The 26,271-nt window shown below is 41.5% G+C and overlaps 1 long non-coding RNA gene across 2 annotated transcripts in view; it reads right to left on the minus strand.

Moving 5' to 3' along the window:
• LOC110255590 overlaps positions 1–26,271 on the minus strand; it is a 370,333-nt gene that overhangs the window by 37,505 nt on the left and 306,557 nt on the right. The window lies entirely within an intron of this gene.

Below are 26,271 nucleotides of genomic sequence, written 5' to 3' on the forward strand. Positions count from 1 at the left end.
GCCAGATCGTTAACCCACTGAGCAAGGGCAGGGACCGAACCCGCAACCTCATGGTTCCTAGTCGGATTCGTTAACCACTGCACCACGACGGGAACTCCAGGATTTTTTTTTTTAAGGGACTTTCCTAGATTGCCCTAATCTCTGATCAGTATGCCCTTTTCACAAGTATTTTTTATTTTTAGGAAAAGATTGAGATTTGATAGATAGCCCGGGAGATCACCAGTGTCACACTGAGATCTCATGACACCAAGCTCGATGACTAAAGACTCCCCCAAAGGAAGGAGAAGGCATATTTGCCCTCAACCCTGATTCTGATCCAAAAACATGTTTTTCTCCTTTTTACTATAAAATTCCCTGAAATACCTCTCAATGGAGGGCCCAGTCTTTAGGGCATTAGCTTGTTGTGGCCTCCTTGGCTTGGCAAAGCAATAATGCTTTTTTTTTTCTCCTCCACCCATAACTCTGTCTCCGAGTTTCTATTCAGCACCAGTGGACAGAGGCATAGTTTCAGTAACACTGGGACCCTTAAAAATATCCTTGCCAGGGCAAAGGGAGCCACCCCTTTCTGGTCTTTAGTGGGTGTGCAGCTGACTTCCTGTTTTCTTTTTTATTCCAGGATGGTCTTGATTGACTATTGAAGAAATGAATGACTCAATCATTACTGACAATGTATTGCCAGGTCTTTATAAGCCACTCAGAAACAGAAATAAAAGCAGTGTCCTTCCTCTCAAGGGGTTTATGATCCAGTTTGAAAGCTTATTAAAGTAAACAGTGTGAAAAACGACATGACAGCACAACACACAGGCTGTTTTGGGAGAACAATACAGTCTGGGAGTGACCAAGTTGAACCTTGATGTTTATTTTAGCCCACTTTTATCTAAAAATTGTAATAGAGGGTGGGGCGAAGGATGTGACAGAGCAAACTTAGATGATGAGAAATATGTCTATAAAACCCATTAGCCCTCTACCCACAGGGAAAAGGAGAAGAATGCTTAATACATTCCAGACACGTGCTGAGTATACACACAGATTGTGAAGTTGACTTCCTAGGAACAATGCGACAAGGTACTGTATTAGTTCCATTTTACGGATGAAGAAACTAAGGCCATAACTAAAGTCATACTAGGAAGTGGAGTCAGACACTTTAAAATTTGGTCTTTCTATGGAGTTCCCGTTGTGGCTCAGTGGTTTGCAAACCTATCACCCATGAGGGCATGGGTTCAATCCCTGGCCTTGCTCAGTGGGGTAAGGATCCAGCATTGCCGTGAACTATGGTGTAGGTTGCAGACACAGCTCGGATCCCACATGGCTATGGCGTAGGCCAGCGGCTGCAATTCTGATTGGACCCCTAGCCTAGGAACTTCCCTATGCCATGCATGCAGCCCTACAAGACAAAAAGACAAATAAAATAAAATAAAACTTGGTCTATCTGTATACCAGAGTCTATATTTTCCCCACTACTCCATACTTCCTTCCAAAGACAAATATTAGTGTTGCTGATGATCTCAGATTATGGTGGAATTTTATATTTACCTAGAATGTCCAGTGAGATATGACTAGGACTGATGTACCACACAGTCTCAACAGCAGAGTTTATATTCCATTTAGAGATTAAAAAATTTTTCTTTTTCTTTAAAAAAATAAAGATTTATTATGGAATTCCCACTGTGACACAGCGGGTTAAAGACCCAGCAATATCTCCGAGGCAGCACAGGTTCTAGCCAGCCCAGCACAGTGGGTTAAGGATCTGGTGTTGCTGCAGCTATGGTGGAGGTCGAAGCTGTGGCTCAGATTTGATCCCTGGCCTGGGAACTTCCATATGCTATGGGTGTGGCCAAAAAAGAAAAAAAAAAAAAGAAAGATACATCATATCCATGTAGTTGACTTTTAGCCAGTTGGAATCTCTTTCTTCCTCAAAGCCATGTATGTGGAACTGGTGGCAGACAAAGTGTGGAAGAAAACAAAAGATGACTCCTAGATGGGCTATTTGTTGCCATAACTTGGTCAACATACTTCCACAATGAGTTACAGAGGTAGAGGGAAAATAAACTCCAGGATTTTGTAATATGCTAAATCACTTAAATATCCTTCCTTCCCTCCCTCCTTCCTTCCTTTTTTAAAAAAATAAAACAAGGATGATAGTAAGATGCTTTGACTTATCCGCTATATTCATTCTGCAAATATTTATTGAGTGCCTGAAATGCTGCTCTTAGAAACTCAGAGACACGAGAAACAACCCCTGCCCCCAAGAAACTCGCAAGACTACCAAGTAAGATGGGTGTGTACACAAGCCATTACAGCATCATGCAGTCCCTGCCATGATCAAGGGCATAAAGATTCCTATAAAGGCACAGAGGAGCGAACCAGCTCTCTCTTGACTGTTGGCACAGTCGAAGGTGATAACCGGAGAAGGCTGACTACAGGGACCGGACAACTGGGGACAACTTGATGCAGGAGTATGAGATTTGGGTTGAGAAGGGAGAATGACTTGGGAGAAGGCATTTGGGGCAGAGGGGACATGAGTGTGGACAAAGGCAGGTTGATGAGAAAGAGAACTGCGTCTTCCCAGAATTGCAAAGACAACTGAAGCCAAGCATCACTGAACACCTGCTAGGGTCCAAACATTGTTAGGGGCACAGAGATACAAAGATATTATAAGGTCTTTCTTCTCAGCATTTTACTATCTCACTGGAGAGAAAGATATAAAAATAATGGCACAGATAAAATTAATAAAGTCATAATGAAAACAGTGTGGCATCGGGGCGGAAATAGCATGCTGAGAGTGCAGAAGAGGCAACTAGTTAAGGGATTGAGAAAAGCTCTTTGGAGAAGATGACATTTAAAATGGGGCTTCCGTGGAAAAAAACAAAATGAGGCTTCAACCATGAGCAAGGTTTTGTTAATAGACCAAAAGGAGGAAGAAGGCATCAGAGGCAGTAAGAAGAGCAGGTGCAAAGACCGAAGATGGAAGCTGCGTCTGTGGGCTGGAGCGTAGCACACAGAGGAGGAGTAATAAGAGGTGAGTCTGACCCTGTTCATTTCATCTCCTCCCACAGTCTCACTTTCATTGATTGTCTCTAGTGAATCTTATTTGCTTGGTCTAGACAACAGGGCTGTCCTCACATTTGGAGGTTAGCTCCTGGAAAATGAGTTGCCCCAATAAAATATTTATTTTAAAATGTGGTCATTCTCTGCCCCAGCAAGAAATTATGGTAGCAAAAAACATTATGACATATTGGCTGGAGGCTGCCTAGAGCTCTTTCATCGTTTCAATAAAGTTTCCAAAGGATTTTAAAGATATGTACCAGGGCTATTAAACTCCATTTCTTCTAAAGTCTTTTGAGGCTGAACAAAGTCCAAGTGGAAATGGTTAAGATTAAAAAGAGTGAACTTATTATTTGCATCAATGCTTTGTGAAAATAGAGCTCTTCCTCTAAATTTATAAAACTCTTTATGTTTTTTATTTTATATTTAATTTTTTAAAAAAGGCACAAGTCCTGTAAACTGCAATACTGTTTCAGTATGCAACGAGGAAAATCTCAAGAGGTATAATGCAATTTTTGGTATAGTCCAGATTGGAAAATATTTATTTTATCAATAGCACCATACACCACAAAGCACCATATTAGCTATCAAAAATACTCAAGGCACGTAGGGTATTCAATTACTTAGACTTCCGCAATGTCCATGCTAATCACATGATCTAGAACAACTGCACATTTTTATTTTTTGTCTTCTGGGCTGCACTGGTGGCATATGAAGGTTCTCAGGCTAGGGGTCGATTTGGAGCTGTAGCTGACGGCCTCTGCCACAGCCACAGCAATGCGGGATCCGAGCTGCATCTGCGACCTACACCACAGCTCATGGCAACGCCGGATCCTTAACCCACTGAGCGAGGCCAGGGATCAAACCCGCATCCTCGTGGATACTAGTCAGGTTCGTTAACCACTGAACTACAACGGGAACTCCAGCACATCTTTCTAGACTACATCTTAGTTTTGTTTTCTTATGATCATAAAGTGGTAGCCAGAGGTGGACATTAAAATCTTTCTTTTGGATTTTTTTTCAAAAGAAAGAACAAAACCAAGAAATAAAGAGAACCCTGGAGGAGGAACTGTTAATTAAATGTATATGATCACTCTGAAGGTAGGGAAACAGGGTCTGGAGAGGCCAAGGCCTCTCTCCTTGTGGGACCGGCAAAACTCCGGTTTTGATGCATTTCATAATAGGATTTCTATCTGTTGGTCAGGGGGAGGTTCCGAAGTTTGAGAAGAAAGTGACATTGGACTTCAGTCTATACAGGAAACAACTCTTCCTGGTCTTGAAGAGCGTTCTGCATTTGGAGAAACCATCTGGTCCTGAAAGACTGGAGAATTTGTCCCCTTGCCCATAGGTTTTGACTTGCTCTGGGGAAAATGCTATAAGCAGGCACTTGCGTTCTTCATCATACATGTCTAATAGTAACTTCCTTGGTGAGAACTTACTTCCAAAACATTATATGGCATAAGAGCAATGGATGCTCTCCAAAATGAGGGGGTCCAATGACCATTCCTGCCTGGAGAGGCGTTTCCGTAAAATGCTTCTTTTCCACCAGTGACTCAGAGAATCGGCAAGTAATCTTATTCATGATATTCATGACCTTCCTGGATATTGTACAGATTATTTCACAGTTCCAAGCTCTTATTACACCCCAAGGTGACCACTTCCTCTCATTTATAAGTGAATAAATAGATGAGTGACTGTGTGGGTTCGTGACGGAATCTGTTAATGAATAAAGCCTTTGGTGGTCAGATTAACCCCAGGCTTGGAGCATAGGATTCTTACAACAGTATTTCAGATACGGAAACCAAGAGGATCCATGGATTTATAGAGACCTGTGCCCTCTAGTAATCAGCTGTCAATGATACTCACCTGTTTGCGTTCATTTATATAAACAAATCAGTACGGAGGTGGTGTTTAACTCTATGTACCAGAAAGTCACCGGCAACATTGCTTACAATATTTAAAGATACTCTAGTCTATCCATACTCTGTGCCCTAAGTTAAGTGGAATATTTCTCAAGATTCTGCTTGTGATGAACTATTCATCAGCTGGGCTAAAGGGAAACACCACACACAATAACCTTATGATTTTTCTTTTCTTTTAAAGAAGTACAATTTTAAAGTATCATTGTACCTTGTCAATAAAATGCTTATTTTTAGGACCTCAGAAATTCTATTTAACCCCTATTCAGGCTATGGCATTTAATGCAGCTGCAGCAAAGAAGCTTCTGATGCCAAGGACCAAGAGTGTGCTATTCAGGTTAATTTGAGTAGAGCAGAGATCCCAGGACAAGTTGAAACCATGAGTCAGTGATCAATGGAAAGTCCAATTCAGAATGTTTCTGATACATGTCGTGATCGCATGCCCACTGAGGAACAGCTCTGGTTTACCAGTTACATTTGCTGGGCCTTTGGCACACTGACATGATGATGTATCAGGAGTCTGTAAGCAATGTGTTCTTTGATCTTGGGGGTGACGGCTACCAGGTTCTTCTCTGACCGACCATCTGTTGCCACAGCCACTGCTGATATGGACGATTTCTTCCTGCTCAGAGCAAAGCATAAGCCCAGTTGTGATGGCTGCAGGAAGTATTCTTTCTGCAGTGCTAAGCGGGGATGATATAATGCTGGGGAAACTGCACTGCTCTGGGATCCAGGAAACCCAGGTGTGATTCTAGTTCCCATCCTCGCTGGGCAAATATGTATCTTCAGCTGAATGCTTCTGTGTCTGGGAGTTTGGGAAACTATGTTTCAAGGGAACACAGGCGATCCCTATAGGATGCAGACTTTACTTTTACTTCAACATTCATGGCTTTCCCTGAATAATTTACCAGGGGTCGATTACTCGTAGGGAGCAATGGAGAGAAGCAGATCTAATTGGGCCGGGACATTGGGGTCTAACACAAGCCCAATGGCTTATGAGCTGTGTGACTACTGGACCTCTCTGAGCCCCACAGGGGCTCATCTAGGCAATTATCGTGATATCCAACATGCTCCCCCACCTTCGCTTTGGAAAATGTTTTGGTTGACAGGATTTATTTATCAGGTTTTATTTATGCACCCCTACCTGTATAATCCCCAGGAAGAGATGTAGTTTATAACTTACAGGCTAATATGAAAATAGCCCTTATTTCTCTTTATCTTAATAATTTCATTGCTACAGGTAAAAATGTCTCATTAGTATAGGTTTTTCAGAATTCGGTGAACCACCTAGCTTCATAATCTCTCTTACAGATTATCTGCATGTGGAAGATCTTTTTGACAATAGATGTAAATTATTCACCCCATGATATTAGGGTGAAGACTCCCAAGCAATGGCGATTTCCATTTTCTCAGAGATCAGGGAGAGACTGGCTATTGGGCAGGCATCTAATTGATGACTGACGGTAAGTGGGCCTGGGTACAATTTCCATGTGGGCACTTGGTGGATGGTAGGGGAGACTGAGGATGCCATGTTTCCATAGCATTTTTTTTTTTCCATTTAAATTGCCCAATGCAGTGAACACAGTTATTGTGATGTAGCTCACTGACTTTCTTGAATTGATATATTCTGTGCTAGCATGGGGCTATTAACATAACAGAAATGTAATCTGATTTTATTGCTGAACTCAAGGCTACTTGAAAAAGTAGAAAGAAAAATGTTAATATATGCAGCAGAAGGTATTTTTAAAACATATCTGTCATATACAGTTAAACTTGTGCTTCCCTGGTGTTAATTATGGCACAATCAGAAGAGAGGAGAGAGGAAGGTGTTTACTGCAGTTTGAAAAGCCAAATATTAGCTCTTATTACAAAGTAAGTCAAGTGAGGTGGCAATTATATGTTGTTTTGATCATGCAGGGAATTTTTACAAACATATTTTCTTGTGTACCTATTATTGATCAGAAAAGAATAATTCAAATAAAAACGCTGACTAATTGGCCATTAAGATGATACTTTGGAAGTGTTAAAAATTCATCCTTTAGGTTCTTTGACCCTTTTCTTATGTGAGAAAGATTTCTGCCCAATAATCTTTTCTTCTGGATGTGTGTCACAATATAATTCTGTTTAGTAGGACCTGAATGAGTCTGGGGAAGAAGGAAGTATTTTTTTTCCCAAAAAGATAATAGGCATTTTTAGGAAAACAAGAGTTACTGGACATTCTATTATTATAGTCACCACACAACCAGAAGGAAGGATCTGCAAGTCACAGGGGTGGTATCTGTTTACCAATCAAGTAATTGCCTTGTTTTGGGATAGACTTTGAAGACAATAATGCCTAAATCTTTTTGTAGGCATAGAGTATCACTCCTCTTCTATGCCAATATTTTTAATTTGCTAATTAGTTAGAGACAACTGGAATATGTTTACTTTTTATTTTGGCCCCATCTGCAGTACACGGAAGTTCCTGGGGCCAGGGGTGGAACCCATGCCACAGCAGTGACTATGCTGGATCCTTAACCTGCTGAGCTACTAGAGAATTCTGAATATGTTTACATTTGATGTGGCTTTTGAGGCAAGCAGCTAGAGCAGGTAAAGATACACATATTCGTACACATACCTTCTTTCCCTTCTACACACGTTTTTTTATGACACACAGTGCTTAGAGGAAGAAAGTCTCTCCTCCCCACCACAGGTACAATTAAACCAGAATTAAAGAGAGAAACTCAAGGTGATAAACCCTACAATGGATAAGATTACAAGGTGGCAAAGCTCCTGGAAGAAATGTTGATACATGAAACTGATACATGGGACTTTCCACAAAGGGAAAAGGACTTGTGAGCATTCCTCGGATATATCTGAGAACCGGCCTTTTATAAGATTCTTTCTGGCAAGATTTGAAATGAGTTTTTTGAATCATTCATGGGTAAATTCTTTAACTTGTAGGGTGGTAAGTAAACCCCAGAGCGAATTCTGCTGGGGGCAACTGGGAAAACAATTTGCAAATTTAGTCAAGGGAATTAAGGGAGAAGGCACTTTGCATTGTATTCAAATCACCCCAACTTCCCAGGATAAAACAGGATTAACCTCCCCTGCCCCTAGGATTTGCATATAGCATTTGACTTGCCTTGAACAATGAAACCTAAGCAGATGTGATACTGGGTTTAATTGCCAGTATCCCACTCTTTGTCTGTCTCTTTGCTGCATGGTCTTCATGGAGGCATCTGCTAGTGTAGAGATGCAGTAAGAGTCATGCTACCCAGAGTGCTGAGCCACAATGAGAATCGCTATCCTGGAGAAGCATGTGGACCCACAGCAGACTTTAGCTGGGCAGCAAATACACTTGGGTTGTGCTAAACCTCTAAGAATTTGGTGATGTTTAGTACTGCAGCATAACCTAGCTTAGCCTGACTAACAGAAGCTAACATTAAGAGGGGCTATTTGCTGTTGGTATGTTATTTACTTGTAAAACATGGGGAATTAGCTGACAAACTACTACAAATGGTATGATAATTTAGTAAGATGTCTGCTGGAAAATTAATACACACAATGAATGACCACATTTACAACAAACAATACATAGAAAAAGTACCATAGAAGAACATTTTCTATCTACAATTACACCCTCAAATTCCGAACATACCTAGAAATGAATTTAATGAGGCACACATAATACACATAAGGACACTTTCAAGTCATTACTAAGGAACTCAAAAGAAAACTTGAATGACTATAAAAGCACATCATGCTCTTAGATAAGGAGAGATGGTTTCACAGCAATTTAAGAATCTGATGCTAATTTGTAAATTTTTTGTGATCTAATTAAAATATTAAGACAGGCTTATTCTAGAGTACATATGGTAAAATAAAAAGCAAGAATCTCATTAAAACCTAGAAAAGCAGAGAAATGGGGAGTGGGCTAGCACTTACAAATGTATTATAAAGCTACAATAATTAAAAATTGTTGTTTCTGGTAGACTGCTAAACAGGCAGATAGATAATTGGAACAGAGTAGAAATAAGCCCAAAGATATATAAAGATTTAACATATATTTTAAATTAGTGGGACAAGATGCAATGTTCATTAAATGACAAATGGATAGGCATCTAGAAAATATTACATCTTTATCTCAGGCCTCACACAAATAAACATGGCAGAGCAGTTGTATTTTTGAAGGTTAAAAACCTTCCATCATTAAAATACTAGAAAAAAACAATAATCTTGGAGTACGAAATGCTTTTCTCTCTGTTTCTTTCTTTTTTTTTTTTGTCTTTTTAGGACCACATTTGTGGCATGTGGAGGTTCCTAGGCTAGGAGTTGAATTGAGCTGTAGTCACTGGCCTTATGCCAGACCTGAGCCGCATCTGTGACCTACACTGCAGCTCACAGCAATGCCGAATTAACCCACAGAGCAAGGCCAGGGATTGAACCTGCATCTACCTGGATACTAGTCAGATTCATTTCCACAGAGCCACAATGGGAACTCCTGGAAAGGTTTTTCTAATGTAGCACAAAGCTCAGAAGGTATAAAATATGAAAATGAAAAATTTAGTTACATAAAAAAAATTTTCTTTTTTAAAAAATGATTTTTTCCCATTATAGTTGGTTTACAGTGTTCTGTCAATTTCTACTGTACGGCAAAGTGAGCCAGTCTCATATATATATATATATATATATATGCACATATATATACATATATGCATATATATACACATATACACATTCTTAAAATATTTTATATGTGACAAAAAAAATCAAATGCAGATCATGGACATGGAGAGAAGACTTGTGGTTACTAGGCAGAGGGGAAGGAAGTGGGATGGATGGGGAATTTGGGGTCGGTAGATGCAAAACTATTCCATTTAGAATGGATAAGCAATGAAGTCCTACTGTACTGCACAGGGAATTATATCCAGTTTCTTAGGGTAGAACATGATGGAAGGTGGTATGAGAAAAAGAATGTATATATATGTAGGACTGGGTTACTACGCTGTACAGCAGAATTTGACAGACATTGCAAATCAACTATACTCTTAAAAAAGAAATTAAATACAAAAGGTAAATGACAAACCATAAAAATATTTGCAATCTATATGACAAAATGTTATTATTCTTATTATAAAAAGACATAATCAACATAAACACCAATAAACCAATAGAAATATGAGCAATGGATATGAAATAAATGCATACAAAATCTACCAAGCCAGAGAAATGAAAACAAGCACTGTATTGAGAGATCATTTTTATAGATTAACAAAGATCAGAACAGCTTACCAACAGTGCTGATGAGGATGCAGCAAAATAGAAAACACCTGCATTTCTGATGGTGTAACTGATAAAACCTCTATGTGATTAATTTGGCCATGTCTATCTACCCTTCAAGAAAAATTTCCCATAGTGTTTAAACCGTTAGTTTAACTTTTGTTGGTTTTATAGATACACTCACACAAATGTGAAGTGAGTTAGGGACATATATAGCTCCCCCAAACAGTTTCAGTAATAATGGATAATGATGATGATGATGAAAATTGAATGACTTCAATTCTCAAATAGAGAGAAAAAGTTTAAGGGAAAGCATGGTACATTCATACAATGGAATATTATGCAGCCTTTATAAAGGTGAGGCATCTCTGTATGGCTAACACGGAGTAAACTACAAGTTATATTGCCAAATGTGAAATACAAAGTTTGGGTACCAAATGGCATGTATTTTATGCTCCTATTGGTTTATATATTTGTACCTTTGTGTGTACATAGCATGATTCTAGATACCCTAGAGCCTTGGAAATACTGGTTGCCTGCAGAGACAGGGTTTTGGAATACCAGGTTTAGAGGTAGGAAGAAGACTTCCTTTCTATCCTAAGAATTTCTTACTACATGCCTTTATCCTTTATTAAAACCACTGAAATCATTTTTTAAAGAAAGATCAGCAATCACAGGTAAGCAAAAGGAAGGTTTAGAGATTTTCTGGCGAGAGAAGTTTCACTAAGTGTTGGCAGTTCTAACAGAACTAGAAAAGACAAGCTGCACTTGGCTGTGGATCATTTACAATGATCTGGCCACCAAATGACAAGGCATCTCCACTCTAGCCCCTCTTTCCTAAGGTGTCTCCATTATCACTTTTTTGTGTAGGAGAAGTATATACTTTTTTTAAAAAATATGTATTGGAAAATTGAAAATGGGGTTCCGTTTGCAGAATATATAACGTGGGGCTCCTAAGAACTAGTCATGAATGTCAAAGAAATCACGGGGTGAACCAGGAGATGACTTCCCAAGTTAGACAGTGACTGTGATGCCCGTTCCACCCCTCGCTGCACCCCCAGCCCTGTGCATCCCTATCTCCAGAAAGAAGAGGGTGCCATCTGCTTTGCTCCAGTGTGTGGAAGGTATGGATCAGATTTGCGTCTTAAAATAAATTCAGAAATAATAACTCCTCCACTTGGTTCTTAGTTAGGAGAATAGAGCCTAAAACATTTGGCATTTAAAATAAAGCAGAAGGGGCGAACAGAATGAGAATGGGTTGGCGTGTGGGAGCAGAGCGGACTAATAGTTAGGAACACCTGCTGCGTGGTGAGCACCATGCTAAGTATTTCACACAGGACTTCATTTATGCTCACCACAACACTAAGAGGTGCGTGTCGCTGATATCACTTTGTGCATTTTGCAGCTGGGAAGAGGCAAACCAGGTTCCCGACCCACTTCTCCTAATTTGCACTGTCCCAGGGATTTGCCCATTATCTCCAATCTCTGTTCGATGCTTTCCCATTTCCTTAGCTCACATTTTGTGGAACCTCGTGCTTCCCTCATGAATAGAATGTCACCTATGCCAGGGAAATTTTTGAAGCTAAGAACTTAGAAGGGAAGCTGAGCGACAAATGGAGATGTTCTTCCGAGAAAGAAAAAGTCTAGTGATTCACAAAATTCTCAACTCCTTCACATTCCGGGAATTCACAGCTTCCCTCGTCTTTTTCCTCAAAGGAAGTAGCATTCTGTGTTTCTTATTTTGAGGCAGCTTAAATGCGTTTATTGTCAAGTTGTAAGTTCTTTCTCAATGGAATGGTTGGTACTAGGATAACTCTTCAGTATCTCTGCTTTTTGAGAGCTTCTGGAATTTTCTAAAGCTACCCTTCTTCAGACTGGCATGACCTTTAGACATAGTGGTGGGGTATGTTTCTGGGTTTGACGTGGTTGGCTAGTACCGAGCCCTTCTGGTCACTTCTGTGCATACAGAGAAGAGTATCAGGTCGCAATTACAATTTCCAAATATGTGTACATGCCTTTGAAACTCTTTTTTTCTTTAGCCCTAGTCTGTTTTTTTTTGTTTTTGTTTTCCTTTTTATGGCTGCACCTGTGGCATATGGAAGTTCCCAGGCCAGGGGTTGAATCAGAGCTGCAGCTGCCAGCCTACACCACAGCCACAGCAACATCGGACCTGAGCCGTACCTTCAACCTATGCTGAAACTTGTAGCAACCACGGATCCTTAACTCACTGAGTGAGGCCAGGGTTGGAACCCACATCCTCATGGATACTATGTCGTGTTCCTAACCCACTGGGCCACAGTGGGAACTCCACCTTAGTCTACTTTGTTCAGACTCAAGATGAGTTTGGCTTTGCTTCTAATGAGGAAAGCTACATTTGTTAATTCTAAAGTCTTCCATCTAGAAACAGAGTTCCAAATGTCAGGCTGAATCTGGAAGTCGTTACTGGTAGGAATAAAACATGATAAGTACATATTTGAATGAATGATCACAGCTGTGTTTTTTATTAAAGAAATTCAGTGAGAAGAGTTTTAATGCTGTATTACAGTTGAGAATCTTAAGGTATATAACACTGGCAATTCCACGTTAGAGCTCCCTTGGCAGCTGTCCCTCTGTGACATCACATTTTATCTAATGAGGCATAAAAATGTACACTCTGTGTACGCCAGAGCAAATTCATGTGCAGGGGAATAAGAGTTAGGGGGAGGGCGGGAGCCATAGCTTTGAGATCTTAGCTCTCCTGCTTCATCTCTACAGTTTCTTTCTTCGCAGCTATATTTTCTGCAGGTCTTACAATTCAGTAATTCTAACACACTGCATATGCTTTAAGTGTTATAGAGATATTCAGTTAATTCCTTTCACAATTCCATTTATCCCACTCTCATCAATTTCCCTTCCAATCCATACGCTCTTCTGGAGCTATTAACAGATTCTATGTTTACGCCCGTCCAAATCTCACTCATTTTATGAGCTGTTAGTTTAATGGCTACAAAATGTTTTATAGCATCCAGTGACAATCTCTACTGAGGGATCTGGTCTCAACTAGTCACCAGAGTCCTGTCATATTCACTCATGATCTTGGCTTCTGTCTTTCTCTAGTTAGGGGACCAGTCAGTATGGGAGAGAGGTCCCGGTGGCCTCTGACCCAGACACTGGGTCAGACGCATGGACTCACTCTCTTCCCAGATGATACACAACTCCTTGCCTCATATTTCGCACAACCCCTACTGAGAAAACAAAACAAAAACAAACAAACAAACAAACATAAACTTGGGGAGAACTGGGGACTGTCGGACAGTCTTTACAATCTTAAACTTCGAATTTCAGAAGGTAACTACGCACTTGCATATGCCCTTACAATCAAAACGTGAATTGAAGGAACATTAAATCCTCAATCCCTTCCCCCAGATGGAGCCACACAGATGGGCTGATTAAAATCATAGGTCTGTGTTAAAGGAAAATTATTGCAATAGAGGAAGCATTTGGGGAAAGTGGGCGATGGGATGGGGAAAAAAAACAAACAAACAAAAGCAGATGGAGTGTCTTGCTTGGCAAGATATTATTCCATTATTCTCTCATTATCTAACTTCTGAAGTGGGAGAACATAGAATAATAGTTGGTACAGATTTGTCAGTAATAAAAACATCAGGTAAAACTCCTTCAGGGATGAGACAACTAATAGGATATTGTTTAATAGCTTTACAAAAGCCTGAGTTTTTGTCTTCATTTGTGCTTTGCAATGATTCACTTATGCAGAGAGCTACTGCATACGTGACACCATGTACAGTGTCCAGATTCCTACAACAAATGCCTCCAATTAGTATTTCAAAAAGGAGCATGAAGGGCACGCCACCATTCCCACTAGAAAACTTTTCACTGGAAGAGTTCCGCTATCTTTAAACACACTAGTTCTTTTGTTGGAGAGATTGTTATTCCCAAAGAATCTTGGTTTATATAATCCAAAAAGAATGTAGCTCAAGTAGTCATGATTTTGAAGTTGATGTTGCAGAAAGCATTGCTAGTTAGACATTTATCTAAGACGACATAAAGGGAGTCTTAATTAAACGGAAGGACATGAAATTTTAAAAAGGAGGTTAAAAAGAGCTTGCAAAGGGAATAGAAGGACCTCAATGTTGAAACTCAAATGCACCCATTGGTCCAATAAATTGGGAACTGGACTCCAGGAATAAGAATGCCTTTATGAATACACTTTCCTTCCCAAACCACGGGGAGGGATTTATTGACTTGAGGCTACTTTCAGAGGATGGGAACGTGAACCAGAGGACAAGGAAGAGCAGCACCAGTGAATGTTTGGGGCAGAGGTCTAAAGTCAGGGCGACAAGTTTGGCACAAGTACCTGCCACTAGAGTCCAGGAACTGGGAGGCTTAGAATTAACCAACTCTTTTGGGAGAATGGGACACTCCATTTTCATATCACAGTCTACTAATACCATAGGATTAAAAATGTGGGTCCTCTCTCTTCCTTTGAAGCTTTAAAATTAGAAGGCAAGTCTCTCATTTATAGTCATAATCCTTTCCTGGGCATCTTGCTATCTACAGCCCCAAAGGGATGGGAAAGGAACCTGGTGAAGAGGAAAGTTTCATAGTCAGACATCTAAGTGTGAGTGTCTGCCATTTTTAGTCCAGTGACTAGGATAAGCTACTGACTGTCTCCAAGACTTGATTTATTCATCTCCAAAATGGCAATTATGCTCCCCCTTCAGATACATTTTTTTTTTTTTTGGAAAGAGGGCGAAACACACACACACAGACAGACCCAGCAGAGTGGCTGGCATATGACAGGTGCCCCACAAAAGAGATTCTCTCTCCACCTTCCTTCTGCTGTTTCCTTTTCTGGAATGAGAATAGCTCAGTGTACATGATAATAGACACAAGGGTCCAGATTGAAGCTTCTGACGATGCCAAGTGGCACTTCCTGACTTTAAGAGGGTTTGACAAAGAGTCAGGCATCCACAACACCCCAAGTCATGTGTTGAAGGCTGGGAATACAGTGATAAAGACATCCCAGACATGTGGTTCTATCATTCTGGAGCTTCTTTTCCGGTAGAAAGTGGAAAAGAATCCCCTTTTTCTAGAGGTTAGGTAGAAAGGTCTTTCAACAGGAAGAAGCTGAACTGCTCTGAGACCTCAAAAGACCCAGGGGGGCAGGGAGAGGATTGGGTCTGCTGGGTTCAGGGTGGATTGGAGTTGCTTTGTGCCGCGTGGTTCCCTTGCACATGCAGGCTCTACCCCGATGTCACCGCCCACTGAGATCACTGAGGCCTGCAGGTGGGTGGTGAAGCTCGGATGTGGGGGCTCTAGAAGGTGCTCGACAGGAACAGACCCTTTCGTTGTTTAGGGCTCCATCTCCACTCTCGACAGGCCAGCACCCTAGGGAGCTCTGACCTCCTGCAGCCTCTCTTTCTGCTCTGCTCTTGGCTGCAAATTCCCTGGGCACAGTGCAGGCTCCAAGAGGCCATTCTGAGGTCATTCACGTATGGAGTATCGGCCATCCAGGAGCAGCTAAAACTGTCAGTGACGCTGAAACACCCACAACCACCTTCTCTAATCATCCCTGATGGGCCCTCCAAAATCCACCCTTTACTCTCTCCCTGCTAAGGGCTGTGAGTTTATTCCTAGGTTTTATTGGAAAGTGTGAGGCTGGGAGATATGAAGTCCAATAGACTTGACTCTAGCAACTGCTGCCATTCCTTTTTAAAATTGTTTTTCTTACTATAGTTGATTTACAATGTTCTGTCCATTTCTGCTATACAGCAAAGTGACCCAGTCATACATATATGTGTGTGTGTATGTATATATATATACGTATATATGTCCTTTTTCTCACATTATCCTCCATCATGTTCCGTCACAAGTAACTGCTATAGTTTCCTGTGCTACACAGCAGGATCTCGTTGCTTATCCATTCCAAATGCAGTAGTTTGCATCCATTAACCCCAAATTCCCAGTCCATCCACCTCCCTCCACCTTGGCAACCACAAGTCTGTTCTCCATGTCCATGAGTCTGTTTCTTTGCTGTAGATAGGTTCATTTGTGCCCTATATTAGATTCCAGATATAAGTGATATCACATCTTTTTAGGCATAAAATGAGGCTCTTTGGGAGGGGGTACTGGATGGGTGAGCTGTACATTTTTATTGGGTGTCCTTGGTACTTGAATTCCTCTGATCAATTCTTTGTTCAGCTACAACAGCCACTTAGCAGCGGTTTCTTAAATGCTGGAGACCTGGAGTTTGGAATTAGAGGGATTGTAATAAACTTGTGCTTATTTCAAAATCCCATGCTAGGGTTTAGAAAATGCTAAAAAAGGAAAAAACCTATGAAAAACCTCAAAACCTGAGTCCTCTACCACTTGGTATGACACCAGTATATCAGTGGTGTTGACAGAGAAAAACACTCAACACCTCAAAAGGCTATTGTAAACAGGTGATTAAGGACTGATTTTTTTCAGGATTTGAGGACTCTGAAATTAATATACAAGAGACAGCACATTTTAATAAGCTGTCAATGAAGTATACCAAATAGAAAATATACGGCCGTCCGCTATCGGAGCTGGCTGGCTGAAGAATTGTTCTGCTTCAACTCAATAAAGTAGGAGCCCTTAACAGAATTAACTATTAAGTTTTAAAATAAGGGGAAAAAAGTAGAAGGAATAAAAGTCTGCAGCAAAAAGACAAAACCCTAAAAGGAGAATTCAAGAAAATCTGTTTACTTGTAGTCTTTTTCATTCCCTTATGAAAGCTTTGTCAGTAGCTGATGGGTCTTGTGCATGCATGAAGCCAGTTAATCACATTTAGGAAATTTACATGCTGTTAACTGCATATGAAACTCACTTAAGTGGGGCAGATTTACTTCCCCAGATCAGTCTTATTTCATTTACTCTATTCCTATTACTGACACGGATTCATCCTCACATGGATATGACAGCCTTGACCACAACCCTTGCCTTTCAGGTGAGTGACAGCCCACATGCAATTCCGGAGCTTTCGGGAGAAGGTGTGATTCTGAAGCTCCACACCAGACATGTACAGTAAATCAATAAAGCAACTCACATGCTTCATGACTGGGTGCAGGCATAGAAGGAGATCAGCTTACAGAGAATAAGTTCAAGGTGAGAAAACGTCTACCTTAGCCTTTTAATTTTGGTTCAAGTTGGGAGCAAGTACCTAAATGTTCTTCTCTTTCTAGGTGAAAGCACATCTCCAGTGGCAGGTGAAAGTGGACAGAACTGCACTGTCCCAGGCTCGAATCTCATTAGCAGCCAACTTGATATTTTTAGAGAGGGGAAAAAAAAAATCACACGAAATTGATGTCATGGTGAGAACTTTCAACGAAATGAATGAAGCGAATGAAGAAAATTGTGCTGGGTCGGTGACCCCCAAATACTTGGATCCACCCTCCTGCTCCTTTGGGGCTTAGGGTGATGTTGTGGGCTCCTGGTACCTTTGGCACTTCTTTAATACGAGATGGATAGGAAGTTCCAACAGAGAGCTTGGGCTCAGGGTGGAGAGGAAGGATGCAGTGAAGATAAGGAAACTCAAGGATGCTGGCCCTACAAGGCTGTTCTCTAAACCCAGCCTGAGTTATAAATGATCAAGTAAGGGGTTTTCTCTTTGGCCCTGAGGCTATTTCATTATGGGGTGGGGGTAGGGGGGTGGAATCTTGCTGTTCAGAGCTTCAAGATTAGAAGTTTTGAAACTTCACTACTTTCCCAGCTGATCCAGCAAAGCATGATGCTCTTTGTCCTATGAAAATATAGGACATAATTACCATGCTTCCAACGTAGGCAGTGTTGCCTTGTGTATAAAATGGGATTAATATTAGTACCCACCAAAGTACCTTATAAAAGGTAGCCATGAGCATGAAATGAGATAATTCATAATGGCAGCCTCACATAACACAAGGTCGATGAACTTTAGCTGTTGTTGCTGCGGTTCTTGTGGATATTATGGCCATATTTCCATAGTAAGAATTGTCCTCAGTCATGATACACAGAAGGCAAGCATATGATAACACAGAGAGTGGATGAGAGGCCGAATGGGGACATTTTTATTGTGTCACTTCTGTTAACCCTATACCTCGAGGGCTGGGGAACATCTCCCATCTTCCTTACATTTTCACTCAGTGGTTATCTAATCCCATTGAAAGATAATCTGGGAAAACTTTAAGAGCAAAAAGGTCCCCAAAGGTCTGTTCGAAGACTGAATGTTTGAGTTATTTTGTTTATTTTATTTTTAATTTTTAGGGGTAAACTTGAAGAAATAGTGTCATCCACGTAGGCTTGGCAGCAGTGTTACTTGTGACAACTAATTTTATTATTAGCAACAAAAGAAGCAGAACCAGGACCTTTTTTCCTGCCATCTGCCTCCTTGGGTCCCTGAATTTGCTCTTTCTCCCCTCATTCCCTAGAGGGAGATGATTATCTGTGAGTGATTTCCATGGTGCAGAATTTCCTTCCAGAGTCTCCATGCCCACGATGGTTGTCTTAATTTGTCAAATTCCAGGAAAGCATCTGACTATAGCCTGTTATTCACAGATTTCTAGATCTACTGGGATTTGAGAGTATCCCCCAGGGTTTTCTGCAATCAACATATATAATAGTACCAGGACTAGGTTTAGAAGCTGAAAACATGGTGTGGCATTAATTTGGGCCATTTTTCCAAACCATTATGCATCGGTTGACCAAATTAGCTGAATGTGATGTGAATTGATTAAGGTGGCTAGATGTACTAATTGATTGTACTGAAACAAAAATCCTTTTGATTGGATAGGTGCAGACCCTTTTGACTGGAAAGATACACTGCACTGTAGAGCTGTTATGTCCCTGCAGTGACTTTATTTGGCTCACATGTACTGGCCAAAGGTGAAAGGTGAAAGGTGAAAAGTAGGCAAAGGCCATTCTGCTTTAGATAATGATATGGAATGGGTGTCTGGTATGGATTGTAGAAATTTGTGCCCAGGCTCGGCCATGATCGATGTCAACTGTCACTAAAGTGGACAAGATGGTAAAAATGAAGCAAAGGCCATGAGGAAAAAGGATGTGTTTGTTGTCCATGGGATGTTCTTCCAAGGGCCTGCTGCCTAGTACATACTGTTCTTTCTCATTCCAAGTCACTGAGATAAGTGAAAAACAAAAATAAACCCTGGATACACAGTCGATGGAAATGCAGAGACAAGAGACGAGAGTACAATCCAGAAAGGCTTGCCGAGTCCAGTTTTATCAGAATCTTATCAGATGGGCCCTCCATCTCCTGGCTGTGGGGTTAAGCATATTGTGCTACGGTCGACCTCCCTGGGCTCTGGGCCAAGCTCACCGGTTTCATCCCCTGGCTGACAGTGGGCAGTTAGATCCCCTCACTTCTCTGCCTCTCAGTGTATCTCATCAGTGAATTGGGTACAATCGACCCTATCTCACAGGGTTGTGTTAAGCCTTTGCTGAGATAAAATTATGTAAAGCACGTGGCGCAGTGTCTGACACATTGTAAATCTTCACCTGTAAGTTCTTGTTTCTCCTCATCACCATTCTCATGGCGGGATGTCCTCCCTCTTCCTCATCTCGGGTTTGTCTTGACTCCTCCAGCCTCTTCACACTGAGGCTCAGGTCCACTTCCTTCCAGAAGCCACTGTGCCGCCAAGCTGTTTCCAAGGGCAGCTTCCTGCTGTGGAGGCTTTAGGTCAGGTCCTGGCCGGGGAAAGAGGAGCGAGAGCCAACTCTCCCTGAGGGAGAGGCTTGATGCCTCTGAACTACTGCCAGCAGACCCGATTCCCCACTGGTAAGATTAGCATCTTTGCAGAATCAGAATATGGTATGAGAAGAAATAATTCAGAGTAAATTAAATGATGACTCTGCAATCAACTTGCAAACTGCCCTTTTACTTTTAGCAAAACAGGGAGCTCTTTTCTGATGTGTGTCTGGCACAGATTACCCCATTTTCTGCTCTCTGGAGAATAAGGGCCTTTTCTAGATACTCTCTGCAGATGGGTTTTGAATTGGAGCAAATAAGAGTTAGCTGTTCTGTCATTTGTAGGAATTCCATGGGCTGCATTTCCTGTGTGAAAGAAGGCATTTCACGAATTGTGTTGTTTAGACCAAAGACGCTTATGGCCATAAAGGGGGCTCCAACCAACCACTTCAAAACCAGGTACACCAATGCACGTCCTGCCAAGAGTCCACTCTTTGGCTCTATTACAAATTTTTTTAAAAAATTTGTATTAAAGTATAACTGATTTACAATGTTCCTTCCATTTCTGCTATATAGCAAAGTGACCCAGTCCACACACACACACACACACACACACACACACACACATTCTTTTTTATGTTTCACGCTATCTTTCATCATGGTCCAACCAGAGAGACTGCAATAGTTCCCTATGCTGTACAGTAGGATCCCATTGCTTGTCCGTTACAAGTGTAACAGTTTGTATCTAGCACCCCCAAATTCCCATCCCTCCCACTCCCTCCCCCCTCGCAACTACAAATCTGCTCTCCATGTCTATGGTCTGTTTCTGTTCTGTAGACAGAATCATCTGTGCTATATGTTAGAGTCCACATATAAGTGATATCATACAAGATAGATTTAAAATAAAGTCACAAGAGACAAAGGACACTACATAATGATCAAAGGATCAAACTATTAAGCAATCTTTATCTCAACTTGAAAATGTTCTATTCTTTTCTCAATCCACAGCAATAACCTTGGTGACTTTCAAGAATCAATCCACCTTTTCAGTGCTTAATCCTTCATGGTGTTAAAAGGTGTTTTTTTTGTTTTGTTTTTTTCTTTGTCTTTTTGCCTTTTTCTGGGGCCGTTCCTGTGACATATGGAGGTTCCCAGGCTAGGGGTCTAATTGGAGCTGTACCTGCTGGCCTACGCCAGAGCCACAGCAATGTGGGAACCGAGCAGCATCTGCACCCTACACCACAGCTCACGGCAATGCCGAATCCTTAACCCACTGAGCAAGGTCAGGGACCGAACCTACAACCTCGTGGTTCCTAGTCGGATTCGTTAACCACTGAGCCACGATGGAAACTCCAAGTTAAAAGTCTTGTACAAGTCTCCTACTTGTCTTATACTGGTAAGTCTCTAAACCAAAAACATACTAAAGCAAAAACATTTGAAATCTGCTGCCAGAATTACCAAAATCAGAGAATGCACTAGCTTGTGGTGGCTAATCCTGGCTGCACCTCAGAATCACCTGTGCTGATTTTAAAGGGACACCTGGGCCTCAGCCCTAGTAAGTGTGGCCCAGGCCTAGGAATGGGCACTTTCAGAAACCTCCGCAGGGCTGACGACGCACAGTCAGCCTGCCAGCCACTCCGCTTTTCACTTTGCCACTCCAAGTACCCTCTGGCTCCCAAGGTGAGACATGCCTCTTAGAATTTAGGACTGAGAAAACTTTTTTTTTTTTCCTAATAAAGACTGATTTCTTTGGAGAACAGACTTGTGGTTGCCAAGGGGGAAGGGGAGGGAGTGGAATGGATGGGGAGCTTGGGGTTAATAGATGCAAACTATTGCCTTTGGAATGGACTAGCAATGAGATCCTGCTGTGCAGCACTGGGAACTATGTCTAGCCACTTATGATGGAGCATGAGAATGTGAGAAATAGAATGTGTACATGTATATGTAACTGGGTCACCATGCTGTGACCCAGTAGAAAAAAAATTGTATGTGTAACTGGGTCACCATGCTGTGACCCAGTAGAAAAAAAATTGTATTGGGGAAATAACAATTTAAAAAAATTTAGGCTAATAAAACAAGAAATGTCACAAGAAATATTAACACCAAAAAAAAAGACTGTTTTCTTCTTTTCTTACATAGATTTGTGTAATACACTTTCTCATTATACCTGACATAAAGGAGATTTCTCATTATACCTGATATAAGGAAGCTTAGACTAAATTTAAGATTCCATGACAGAAGCCCTCTTAGCTCTTATGGCAAGGATATTTGAGCCCCCCCGCTTTTGAGGGCCACGCCCATGAAATATAGACATTCCCAGGCTAGAGGTTGAATTGGAGCTGCATCTGCCCGCCTACACCACAGCCACAACAACACAGGATCTGTGTCACGTCTGCAACCTATGCACAGCCCATGGCAACACCTGATCCTTAACCCACTGAGCGAGGCCAGAGATCAAATCTGCATCCTCATGGACCCTAGCTGGGTTCATTACCTACCGCTGACCCACAATGGGAATCCTTATCTCCTCTTTTTTTGATTCAATCTTAATAGCTCTCAAATAAATATATTTGTTATACATTTAATTGCAAGTTTCTTCAAGCTCTTGGCGGAGTTACTTCTTGTTTCTGCTCTTTAATTTTTTCAGCTATGAGATGAAGGGGGAAATGGGCTAAATTGTCATCATCATCATAGCTATGTTGTTGTTGTTATTTATTATTATTCCTGCTGTTTCTTGGATGCTCTTTGTACCAGACACTGTGCTATGGATGGTTTGCATATAATCTGTGTCAGTCATGCTTTCTGGGTAAGAGGGGGGTACATTGGAGTCCAGCATCCCTCTCCCGCAACCCATAGTTCACTCCAACCCTGATTCAGAACCCTCCCCCACTGCCTCGGGGATTTCTGTACATTGTGAACGGGAGTACCATCACGCTCTTTCTCTCTCTCTCTTCAGCTTATGAAAATACGTTGTTTTACCCTGGATGAGAAATTCAACTTTTCTCCAAATTGGCCTGACAAAGTCCTCTCAAGAAAAGTTTCATGAACAAATTAGCTCTTGTCCCCAAATGAAGGAGGCTGAGGGTATTTACACTGCACATTCGATTGTGTTGTAAGCCTTTTAGATCTGAAAAGTTCTGTGGTTCAACAGTTTTCTCTAACAAGTGCAGGGTTTGCCCATGGCCTTTTTTCCTGGATCAAGGATCAGCAAACTTCGGTGCAGGACCAGAGAATAAGGATTTTAGGCTCTTAGGGCCAAAGAGTCTTTGTCCCAACTAGTGCATTCTAAACTTCTAGGGGAGAAGCAAAATGTGGACAACACACAGACAAATGGGGGCTACTGTATTCAACACAACTTGATTTAGGCAAATGGGACTGGCTGAATTTTGTCTGGAGGTGAAAAATCCCCAACCTTGCCCTTCAGCATTCTTTCTGATGTCTTAGGGGTTCTTTCTCCCTTCTCTGTCTTTTTTTGTGGACCCAATCCCATCCCTGCCATCACCTACAACCCCAAATTACCTTTTCCTCCCTTAAAGAGCCATTCTCGCCTTTTCTCCAGAACCTTGGCATCAGATGGTAGCCACGGCCCTGAAATTTCCACTTCTACTCTGAACTCTTAGAAAGATGTTTTTTTTTTTCCCAAGAAAAGACAGTCTTCTTCTCAAGGAGATTCTGGTGCTAACTGTTCAGATGATCCAACGAATCTCGGCCTTACTGAATTCCTGGATCATCTCACAACAATCGCATAAATCAGAGGTCAAAAACTACTGCCTTCAATTCAGGCAGTGACCGGGTGGGTGAGACCACAGGGAGTGGGGAAATGGGAGGTGAACTGGAGAGGACGCCGTGCTTGAAGAATTCATGTCCATCTTTAGAAATGATGCTGGTCTTCGACAGAAAATCTTGCAGACTAAAGAGAGCCCAGTGACCACCAGGGCAAGAGTTGTTCTATAAGGTTTGTGACTATTATTTCTACATACTTGAAACTGACAAAGTCCTGGTGGTTTTTTTCCAGAGCTGGTAAGTGGCAGAGAGCTTCAGCAAATACCCACTCAAATCGTACTTACTTTATGCCAAGCCTTGTGGCTGACCTTGGGGACACTGTGACAGACATGGGGCAGTTCCTGTCCTCAGGGAACTTGCACTCTAGTGAGGGAGAGAGGTCATTACAATGCATTGTGAGAACTGCTGCCATGGAGATTGGTTGGGGTGCTTTGCATTTGCATGGCATGGTAGAGTCATCAAACCAAATCTTATGTTGGGGGGCTCCCTGGATGATGCCATAGCTCACTTGCCGTGCAAAAGTGGGATCTTCTAAGGTGAATTTTATACTGAACTAGAAGACTGAAGATGTAGCAAATGCAAAGGCCCTGAGGTGCAAAGGAACGTGCTCTTTTCAAGGAAAAACATGGGATGTTAAACCAAAGTGGGAAAGCTATAGATGAAGAGGCTGGGTCAAAAGACAGGTCTAGATTCATCATGCACCTTGAAATGGGTTTATACCTAAGAACACTGAGGAGCCATCCATCAATCAATGTAAATTTGTAAGTACCAAATTTACATTTTGAAAAGATTCTTCAATCTAGATTACGGATAATGGGTTGGAAAGATACAAATCTGGAATCCAGAGTAGGCTGAGGCAGAAATCCAAGCATGAGATGGAGGGGGTTAAACAAAGGTGTGAGGACTGGGAGAGCTGGTCAGAGTCGAGAAGTATTAAGACAGTAGGTTGGTCAGAGTTCAAGATTGCTCGAGGAGGAGTCAGAGAATGGAAGTTAATGGTAATGCCTAAGGTCTCTTATGAGCTGCTTGCTTTCTGGTTCCGATACCAAAATTCAGTACCAATTAGAAAATAACAGGTGCTATGGGATTGGAATATTGATGTAAATTAGATGTGTGCCCTTATTGGCAATGCCAGTGCACTCTGGTTCATGGTTACCTGAGCCCCGCAAAGCTGTAAGCTTTGAGCTTTGTTCTCTCCCTGACTTCTCTTTCCTGGAATTTCTTCTTTGTTTTGAACCTATCCTCTCCCTTTCCAAAGCCCCAAACACTGCTGCATCTCTTGTGTTTTTGTGATTCCTAAGAGGAAACTTGTGGGGGGCTGCTTCCGCTAGTGGCTAAAGTCAAGAATCAAATTCAAAACTCAGTTTGGTCACTTAATGGCAAGTTACTTAACCCCTTTCTGCCTCACTTTCTTTACTTTAAAACAGCATGAACAATGTTTTGTAACCAAGCAGGATCCTGTGGGGTCTTCCTGAGACAGACCCCTCCACATATACTCTGCTGTAGTTCACCTCTGATGTACGTAGATAACAGTATCTGATGTACATTTCTGGACTTGTTTTATAGATGCTAGAACCCCTTCCAAGTAGAAGAAATTAACTACTTGATGACCATGAGCAGCAACAAGCCCCAGACCCACTTGGTAGGGGTTCTAGCATCTGTAAAACAATCTGGAAATGTGCATCATAAACTGATGCCTAAGGACTGATTATGTTAACCCCGTGACATTGCCCAACTTGCCATCAACCAATCAGAGAATTGTGCCCTAATCACACACCCTGAGCCCCCCCGCCCTTGCCTGGCCTTTAAAAATACTTTCCTGAAACCCGTCTGGAAGTTTGGGCTTTTTGAGCACTAGCTGTCCTGGAGTCCTTTATGGCACCTTACATTAAACTTTGTACTTTCCTTCACTATGACCTGGTGTCAGGAGACTGGCTTTACTGCACGTAGGCCAGGGAACCCAAGACCCAAGTTTTGGCCAGGTAACAGTTTCTCCCATTTAGTACTGTTGAGCGTATTCAGTGAGTTAAAACCTACAAGTGTGCCTGGTACAGAGTGAGTGATCAACAAATGGCATTATTTATTTTGGCATTCTGTGTAAGCATGGCTTTCTCTCATCCCTGTTTTGTAAACCCATACCCCAAAGTTATTATTTTATCCTACCACTACGCAAACTCTTGTTCTTTTAGAAGACACAGCTGCCAAGGATCTGAGAAACTATTTAAGGGATGAATTGATATTGTCCAATTTAGGAGTTTTCCAATTTAAAAGAGAAGTTTAGAGAGGAGGAAGCAGTGATTTTGCTCTCACTTTCTTGAAGGGCGTTGGGTAGATAACAGCCTCTTTCTATGTAAAGGGAGTGTGACTTGGATGCATTATGACATTACCAGCATAGCACAATTTCTCATGTTAGGATTACTACAGAATCCCATTCATTCATTCCACAAACATTTATTCTTTCTGCAGCACCTGACACCTGAAAGAAAACTTTATGTAACCTCTTTATTTTGCATTCCACCCTGAGCCTAGGAAGATTGAGAGACTTGTGAAAGATCAACCCTA

The sequence above is a fragment of the Sus scrofa genome, chromosome 10, assembly GCF_000003025.6.
Source record: "Sus scrofa isolate TJ Tabasco breed Duroc chromosome 10, Sscrofa11.1, whole genome shotgun sequence".
In the NCBI taxonomy this organism is placed as follows: Eukaryota; Metazoa; Chordata; class Mammalia; order Artiodactyla; family Suidae; genus Sus; species Sus scrofa.